The sequence below is a fragment of the Bidens hawaiensis genome, unplaced genomic scaffold, assembly GCF_021521415.1.
Source record: "Bidens hawaiensis isolate Kalapana, Puna unplaced genomic scaffold, B.hawaiensis_p1.1 tig00036766_1, whole genome shotgun sequence".
Taxonomy (NCBI): domain Eukaryota; kingdom Viridiplantae; phylum Streptophyta; class Magnoliopsida; order Asterales; family Asteraceae; genus Bidens; species Bidens hawaiensis.
The window spans coordinates 91,885-100,176 of NW_027505433.1; the positions used below are offsets into that span (position 1 = coordinate 91,885).

Genomic DNA, 8,292 nt, shown 5'->3' on the forward strand with positions numbered 1-8,292 from the left:
AAAAGAGTCTTTCACTTTCGATCATTGTATACGCATCAACTAAAAATTGTTGAAAAAGGCGCCTAGAAAGTAGAATCAATGAATAATGATTCAATCTGTCTTGAATCATGTAACAGAAAAACTCTCTCATTGTGCATAAGCGTGTTTTAGTGGTGTTTGAACCAGAAACATCACGATGAGGAATGTCAATTCTGTAACAATCAACACCATAAATAAAAATAATCGGTTACTGAAGTGGCACATAAGAGGGATGTAATTCACTAATACGTTGCAGAAAACCCTCTTTGGTCTTGACAATAATATCTCTAGGTTCAAGTGACATGTCAATGTCTCCAACAACTAAAGCAACTGTAACACCCCAACTCGGATAGGGTTGACGTGTCACATCGTACGGAGGTATGCAGATGCAGAAGACATAATTTCATTACTTAGAAACCTTCATAAGCATCCTAATATTTATTTCACTCTCTCCATCCCGCCCAAAGTAACCTGTGAACCTGTGTGAAGGAAAAATTTACGGAATGAGCCAAATGCCCAGTACGGAATAGTAGGCTCGAGAATTAAAATATTTTCGTTAAAAATAATAAGTTTACAAATAGTTTAAGATGTCGATAGAAAAACCGTTTTCAGTAACAATAAAGCAGTTTTGATAATTAGTAAACAATTAATAAAACATTCGCGTAAACAGTACACTGAAACACTTTCGGATAGGTCAAAATAATAACTTCTGAGTCAGAACAGTAACGTATAATTCAAAACAGTAACAGATGATTCATAACGGTTTAAATATTTCATAATAATAACAGATAATTTAAACAGTAACAGATAGTTCATATATACGGATGTACCCATGAGCCAAACATTAACAGAAACAGAGGTGACGAGATACAGGGGGCCATTCCTGTATACCAATCACATGAAATGGGGCAGGTTAGCACACCTACATCCATTCCCAGAAACTGAAACTGAAACAGAGCTAGGATCGATCCATACGCCTCCTAGTAGCTTTGTACCACACCTGTACCTAGGGACGCCGTGAACTAATCTCTCCGTCACTGAAGGAGCACATGTTGCTGGTGCCACAACAACACGCTCGTGGGACACTCCACGAGAAGCGAAGCACTCAGGGTAACAGAGCATATATATATATATATTGAAGCCTTATAAAAAATCGGTATCGGAACATTCGGTGATGAGTATAATAAATTTAAATCTACCACATGCTTGTTTTTATTAAAACGTGACGAACAAATAACATGCTACTGAACAAAGTATAACATATAGTTAAACTGAGCGTAACATGAAGCCCGCACATCTTGATTAACATTACCTTGATAACATAACCGGGTGTTTATATATAGGATGTACCACAACGAATCCACCACACCAGATACGATATCAAAGTTCCGTTTACCATGATGTTCGAAATTCATATCACTATTTCCTGGAACATACAAGTTTCAAGTATCTTGTTGAAGTGAAACAAAATAATTGTAAAAACATTAAACAAACAGAAAGCCAATGACGTTAAGAGTTCCAGGTTTTAGTCAATAGGGTTTATCACAATCGAAACAGATAACAAAGGAGGGGGTAAGGATCCGTACCTTAACCGATGATAAAAATACCGAGACACGCATATTGCTTTTACACGATCACAAAATCCTACAACAATGTCGTATTTAAAAGTTTGCGCGTTAGATTCAGGTCGTGGCACCTTGGTTTGTGCTTTAGACTTTGTTAATTTTTATTTTATTATATAACCGTATGACGATTCATGGTAATAGTATTTACGTGTCCAGTCTTAATCTTAATAAATAAATTTGATGGGTTTTATATTTATGGATTTATTATTTATTTTAACTCACATATTATAAAGTTATACAACTTATTACTAACTATTACTTCCGTAATTCTTATCACCTCATTTATTCAATACTTATAATACATCATCATCATCATCATCATCATCATCGTACTCAGTATATCCCACCAATAGCAAAGCTATGGTAGGGTCTGAGGAGGGTAAGATGTAGGCAGCCTTACCTCTACCCCATAGGGATAGAGAGGCTGCTTCCGGTGAGACCCCCGGCTCGATAGTAGTTTTGCATCAAGCCTTGGACATAAGGCACATAGCACTCAATCATCGGGACACCGGCTGATCGGTGCATGTACCCTTATCTTTCAGCTATCAACGCCACTACATGATGCCTGATTAACCGTCCGTCACTTTTAACGTTATTTTCACGAGATTAGTAAAATAACGTCAAAATTAGTGCAATTTCACTTTTGCCCACCCGAATACTTATAATACATATAAAAATATATTTATTGTTACAACCAACTGTGCATTTATCTTAGTATTAAACAGTGCTCGATCACTATAAATTTATCAACAAAAACAAACTTTCAAGTTAATAAAGCAAAATAGTTGGCAAGAACACCCATGCCTTTGGGTTTAACAGGTGATGATGTTAACAGTTTAACTTGCACATTTAAAAACTTAATTGCAGAACCGTAAATATATATGTCAATGTCTTAAATGTGTTATCTTCTTCAGCAGAGTTACAAGTAGCCGAAGTTTTAGAATTTCGTTAGTTAGCATAATGTACGTTTATAAAAATAAGTTGTTCGGGGTTAATGGTCATACCGATGACGTAATTAGGTTGCCGATTACAACGAATATGGGTTCGTCACAACTTCCCTTCTCGTGTGATCTCGTCTACAGAAGTTGAGCTTAAGCGGAGGTGGCTACTGAGAAGAGATGGTTAGCGCGGGTGTTGGGTTCCTGTCTTGGATCGCATGCATGATGGTGGCCGGAATTCCTAATGTGTCGCCGGAAATATATCAAGAATGTAACAAGGAAGGTCAAAATGGTTTTTGAGGTGTGGAGAGAGGCATACCGGTTTTTTAAAACTGACGCTGGAGTCCAAAATATCTTGCACAATAATTTTGTTTATGTGGTCATAATGATTAGAGTATGGTGCATGCTTGCTTACAAGGAATGAACATGAACATTTAGTCGAACACTCAAAGTTTAACTTGTGGACTAAATGAAAGCTTTGGTGTAAGTAATTATTGTATACCATTTTTTTTATTCATTTATCTATTTAATTTATTATTATTTTTATATGGTTTAGAGCACGTCTATGTTGTTTGTGTATGTAATATTTTATTTTTAGTTATTTTCTTTCTTTGTTTCTTTTATAGTTTTGTTTTGTCTTAATAGTTTATTTTTTTCTTATTATTAAATTACTTCCACTTCTCGATCTTTACGTAACAAGTAATAAACATGGATGTTCTTTTCATTATTTTGGTCATTATTATTAATATTGTCGTTATTATTGTTATTATTATGGTTATTATTTACGGCTATTAAAACTATTACTCCCTAAAAAGAAATTTCGTCCTCGAAATTTGAAGGTTATAACATGCGTGATCACTGTTTTTTTTTAGCAAATTAAAATTCTCACCATGTTGATCTTTAAACAACGTTCAGGAAATCTCGAACTAGAAAGAAACATAAGGAGTTGAGATGACAAGCATTTAAATGACACATATATTTTTTTTCTTAAATCACATGGAGTGAGTTCATTATGGCGTTCAAATTTTTTTCTAGTGAACCATGCCTGGTTTATTGAAAGTAAACTAAACTGGTTATAGTTTGCACTTTTGTATTTTCCTTTGACTTTAAGCATTCCACTATTTTTCTTGCATATAGATATCTTTTTTTTTATTATTATTATAAATTTACTATAGCTTAATTTGGTCAAGAAAGGACAAGCAAGAGAATATTTGAAGAAAGGTTTTAAAGAAGTCAAATTCAAATGGGAGGAGAAGAAAAATATATTGTGTCATAGTGAAGGAATTAGTGTAAAAAAATTTAGCATCGCCATTGCTCGTTTATAAGAAAGGAAAAAATGGTGATAGAGCAAGTGGAGTGTTTTATTATTGCTTTTGACTTATGAGGGCTTACATACACTTTGTTTAGAGGGAAATGCTAGTGTTTGAATGGGGCGGTCTTGTTCGTGCAACGGACGATCACATATATTAATATATTATTATATTTATTACTATTATTATCACTATTTACGTCCTACAAATTATGTGATCACACGTGGAACATATTTATCTTTGTGTTTATTATTAGTACATATATACATATAAATATATTTACATTTCTCAACTATGCATCTCTATTATATGTTTTACGGGTATTTCAACTATTATTCTCTTAAAGAAATTTCGTTTTCGAATTTTACAGGCCAGAATACGGACCCTTTAAAGGTAACGAACTTAGTCGTACAACATAAACAATGGGCAAACAATAAATCCACACAATAGGAGTCTTAGAAGAGCACAATTGTACATGAATTCACAATTATGTTTGTGATCATACTTGTCAACTGCATAACAGTCGTGCCCTAAAGTTTCTTATAACGTTTTACGAAAACTGACAGTGAACATACAGATGACAGAGTTGCTATGGTTTATAGACATTCAAAGAGAATAGTAACCAATTTAGTAGTGAATTTCACACTGATAAGAGATAAGGTTTACGGTTACTTAGACTAAGGGTTCTACCACTCCATCGGAACTTGTCTACACATAGGATTCCCAAAAGTGCACATCAGTACACGCAATTCACAATTATGTTCTAGACCATAATTGTCAATTCATTTACAGTTGTGCCCTATTGGTCCTCCTAGACAGCCTTAACAGACATACTAATCAGAACATTCAGATGGACACTAATATACATAATAGGAATCTCATAAGCACACATTTGTAAATGTAAATCACAATTATGTTCCGGACCATAATTGTCAATTACCTTACAACTGTGTCCTAACGGTTTCCCATAATGCAGCTTAATGACATATCCAGTCATACAGATGGTTAGCAGTGAATTCTGTCTCACATCTTAATAATAGTCTCGAAATGTATCAAGATAATTACGGACAATAGGAAGGTTATCGATCTGTATATCTCCTACTGAGATGTCGTTGGCCAAAGCTAAGAACCTGACACAATTTTGCAAGATTAACTTGTTAATTCTCAGCCTAAAATTATTCTTAAAAGACGTACGAGGTTAGGTTTCCTAATAGGCAAACCAAAGCTTCGTAGATGACGTGAAATATTATATATATATATATATATATATATATATAATAGCTGATAGTAATACGGTCTGAGTCAAGCAAATTCAACCCGAGGATGACATCAAAGGCGCTTGTATGCTGTAGAAAAAAAACAAACGTGTATCTCATACCTATCGAAAATTGACTTTGTGACGTATAAACCTTGTTTTCAAATTATTATATCTGAATGGAGTATAAAAAAATCACTTCATTTATTTTGATTAACAATGTAGTCATGTGCACGTATATATTCATTATAACATTTTGAAACCTCGCTGATGTTGAAAGTGGTAATTAGATCATTTTAATTCCTAACAAAAATAAACGTTTCATGCTCCAATACATCTTATGTAATAATTACTCGTCTCTTCATAATGTCTATATTCGGGGTTTTAATAAAATATACTTTTAGATTTGAATAGAAAAAATATGAAAAGACGTATTTAAAAGAATAGGAAAATATTTTTCATGTTTTATTGTGTGTTCTTTATAACTAGTATTGCTAAACGAACATTCAACAACTCGAGTAACCTTTTAATATGTATATGTATATATACATAAACTTAAAATTAGCTAGTTAATACAGTCATTATTAACCATTGTGATTATTATTACTATAAGTATTACTACGCTATTATTCAAATCGGTAAGAATACAAGATTTAGAAACACCTTGTTCGATTATAACGGTGAACGAAGACTTATTAAAGGTATGTATTCAAATATGTAATTGTTAGACATCATATATTAAACTTGTTTTATGAAAGTATTTCAGCACATGACATAAAAAAATCAATGTTTCAAGGAAAAATAATATGATATGGGGTGGATCAAAAGAGTATTGGTATACGATATTTCAAAACAATATATGTAACGATATGTCAAAACTATCAGATAAGACAAAAAAATTATGATAGTAAAATAAATGTGTTTTAAAAAAATATTTAGTAAAAGATCTATGTTTAAAGAGTAGTAAAATAGTTATGGTTAAATGATTGTTGGACGACTATAGTAGTAAAATAGTTACATAAATGGTGGTAACAAAGTTGTGGTTAAAACGATAAGTAAAATATGTATCAGCATCTAAACGCAATATCTATAACCGAAAATAAAAAGTCGTATAAATAAAAGGTAACAATATCAGTATCGGTATCTTTAACGGTAGGTGATGAAAACATTTAAACATCCTTACTTGTATAACGAACTTTTAATGAAACATTTAAATGAGAGCTTTACTCATTATAAGTATCATGGTGGCGGCGTATGACGGTGATTGCCAAAAAGGGCGGCAGTGCCACAGTGGTTTCACCGGGAACAAAAGAACAAACGGAACGACGGTAATGTGTTGTTTTTTTTATGGTTGGGTTTCGTTCCTTTAGTACTGATTTCATTTACGGGAATTATATCCAGTCGCATAGGGTAGTGGGTAAGATAAATGTTGGAAATATATTAAGGTGCTAGAGATGATACAAAACAAATTCAGAGTCACAGGGTGAGGTGTGGTTGATTTTTTTTTTTTTTTTTTTTTATTTTTACAGTCAGTGGTACTATTTATTTAAAGATGACGAACTGAAAATATATATTAAGTTATTTATTTTTAACAACACTAATAGTAAATTTCCTCTTGTAAAACTGATACTTAAGCAAAGTTATATTATTTATTAAGCTGGTAGAGTGTTTTTTTTTTTTTTTTATATAGTAAAAACACTAGCAAGAAGTTTCGAACATGCTACTCTTATATTGTAGAGAGTTTTAAATTGGAGAGCCAAGGGAATCACTTCTTTCAATGGAGTGCTTTATCGAATCCGGAATTAGCTTCACTTTCAAAACAATTTGTTAAAACCTTAAAACGTCATTCTTTATAATTACAAACGCGGTCTGTAAAATCGGAGGTCGTCAATTATTCACCTAAGGGAATGAGGTTCGGTGACAGCGTAATGGTGGTCGTTACAGAAATAATGATAGAGAGACATCTACTAGTAGGAAGACGTGGTTAAGAACAACAAAGATGGATACCAAAAGACATATACCTAAATCCTAACTTATCAAAATTCTGATATACCTAAGTACTAATCTACTCATTCCTCACAGGCCTAATACCTATGTTTAAGTTTTCTACAGGAAAGGGTCTTTGCTCTGATACCATAACTGTAACACCCCAACCCGGATACGGCTGACGTGTCACATCGTACAGAGGTATGCAGAGGCAGAAGACATAATTTCATTACTTAGAAACCTTCATAAGCATCCTAATATTTATTTCATTCTCTCCATCCCGCCCAAAGTAACCTGTGAACCTGTGTGAAAGAAAAATTTACGGAATGAGCCAAATGCCCAGTACGGAATAGTAGGCTCGAGTATTAAAATATTTTCGTTAAAAATAATAAGTTTACAAATAGCTTACGATGTCGATAGAAAAACCGTTTTCAGTAACTATAAAACAGTTTTGATAAGTAGTAAACAATTAATAAAACATTCGCGTAAACAGTACACTGAAACACTTTCGGATAGGTCAAAATAATAACTTCTGAGTCAGAACAGTAACGTATAATTCAAAACAGTAACAGATGATTCATAACGGTATAAATATTTCATAATAATAACAGATAATTTAAACAGTAACAGATAGTTCATATTATACGGATGTACCCATGAGCCAAACATTAACAGAAACAGAGGTGACGATATACAGGGGGCCATTCCTGTATACCAATCACATGAAATGGGGCAGGTTGGCACACCTACATCCATTCCCAGAAACTGAAACTGAAACAGAGCTAGGATCGATCCATACGCCTCCTAGTAGCTTTGTACCACACCTGTACCTAGGGATGCCGTGAACTAATCTCTCCGTCACTTAAGGAGCACATGTTGCCGGTGCCACAACAACACGCTCGTGGGACACTCCACGAGAAGCGAAGCACTCAGGGTAACAGAGCATATATATATATTGAAGCCTTAAAAAAATCGGTATCGGAACATTCAGTGATGAGTAAATAAATTTAAATCTACCACATGCTTGTTTTTATTAAAACGTGACGAACAAATAACATGCTACTGAACAAAGTATAACATATAGTTAAACTGAGCGTAACATGAAGCCCGCACATCTTGATTAACATTACCTTGATAACATAACCGGGTGTTTATATATA

At 33.4% G+C, this 8,292-nt stretch overlaps 1 long non-coding RNA gene across 1 annotated transcript; it reads right to left on the reverse strand.

Moving 5' to 3' along the window:
• Window positions 1-6,482: 6,482 nt before the first annotated feature.
• LOC143613165 (uncharacterized) lies at window positions 6,483-8,079 on the reverse strand. The gene is made up of 2 exons (XR_013150068.1): window positions 8,025-8,079; window positions 6,483-7,983 (listed from the first exon to the last, which is right to left on the reverse strand). It is a non-coding gene; the product is annotated as an uncharacterized LOC143613165 (long non-coding RNA).
• Between the last annotated feature and the right edge of the window lie 213 nt (window positions 8,080-8,292).